Source organism: Euprymna scolopes, chromosome 45, assembly GCF_053919585.1.
Source record: "Euprymna scolopes isolate OS-2025 chromosome 45, ASM5391958v1, whole genome shotgun sequence".
In the NCBI taxonomy this organism is placed as follows: Eukaryota; Metazoa; Mollusca; class Cephalopoda; order Sepiida; family Sepiolidae; genus Euprymna; species Euprymna scolopes.
The window spans coordinates 9,688,007-9,689,567 of NC_136526.1; positions in this window are offsets into that span (position 1 = coordinate 9,688,007).

Consider the following 1,561-nt stretch of genomic DNA (forward strand, 5'->3'; position numbering starts at 1 on the left):
ATTGAACCCCAAAGCCTTGACGCGAAGGTGGAAACGAAAGCGAAAAAAAGCCAGTCACCTAACCATCTCGGCCACGAGGGAGAGGAACTGATAAGGGCGTCATATGAAGGTTTACGAAGCGAAATAAACAGGTGCGAGGAAGTGGTGTGGTGTCTGACCTAGTTTTGTGCTGCAGGCCAGATAATTCGCTTTCGCTTTTCAAAGACGCGACGAACTGATAAAATTCGGGCTAATTAAATACACACGCGACCCCCGTTGTTAAGTCGTAGTTATGATGATTTAGACGCGATATAAAAAGTTTTAAGTATGAGCGAGCCTACCCAGAAGGCCTGGGAAAAAAGTCTTTCGCGGACATACACAAAAAACAAACACACATACACACATTTTCGCTATTATATTTATAGATTACTAGCGAGGGGTACCCGGCATTGCCCGGGTTTTTGGAGGTGTGTGTGGAAACTCCGGGGGGGGGGGGTAAAAAAAAAATGTTTTGGTAGGTAAGGATCGAACCCGAACCGATGAGGCAAAGTTGTAAATTAAAGTGTGAAAAAAAAAAAAAAAAGTGCGACGTTAACGATTGCCCCACCGCGAGATGCTAACGGAAACACGTTTGAATTTATTTAATTACTTGGATTTGGCAGGTGCCCGTTTTATTGAGTTAATGACGTCAAGTTTGCCTGCGGGATGGTATCATTTACTGCGGGAACGCTCCCCAAGATGTTATAGGAAAAAGACTAACCCACATGCGGCGAGCGACAAATGTTGAATATTTATCTTCCCGAAATCGAGAAAATTAAACAGATAGGCGAGCTTTGTTGTTAAGTCTGAGATATAACGATTTATACGTGATATAAAAAGTTTTTAAAAGTTTTGAAGCGACCGACCGCTTCTCTGAAAAAAGCCTTTTGTAGACATACAGAAAAAGCGAACACACATACATACATTTTCGCTTTTATATTTATAGATAATGACCTGAATTGTAACTATCACGGAAAGCAAAGAAATGCTTATATTCCAGGTCAGGGAGTTAGAATTGCGTAACGCAAAATAAAGATGAACAATTAAATATTTAAAATATTTACATTTCTGGAATGTCAGTTGATGTATTTATAAAACACGAATAACATAAACAATAATTACACAATAACTCCACAATAATTCAAACTAATTCAAAATAATTCAAATTAATACCTTGAAAAATTGGAAAATTTTCATGTCCTCAAAGGTGAAAGAATGTGGTGATTCTGGAATCATTCATCTGTTGTTTTTAATGTTTCCTATCGAATCGAAAGCTTTTAATGCTATTCTTTGGTATTTTTTGATGATTTTCTTTGATTTAGACATAAAATAAATACAAAATTAATACCTTGAAAAATTGTAAAATGTTCATGTCCTCAAAGGTTAAAGAATGTGGTGATTCTGGAATCATTCATCTGTTATTTTTAATGTTTCCTATCGAATCGAAAGCTTTTAATGCTATTCTTTGGTATTTTTTGATTATTTTCTTTGATTTAGACATAAAATAAATACAAAATTAATACCTTGAAAAATTGGAAAATGT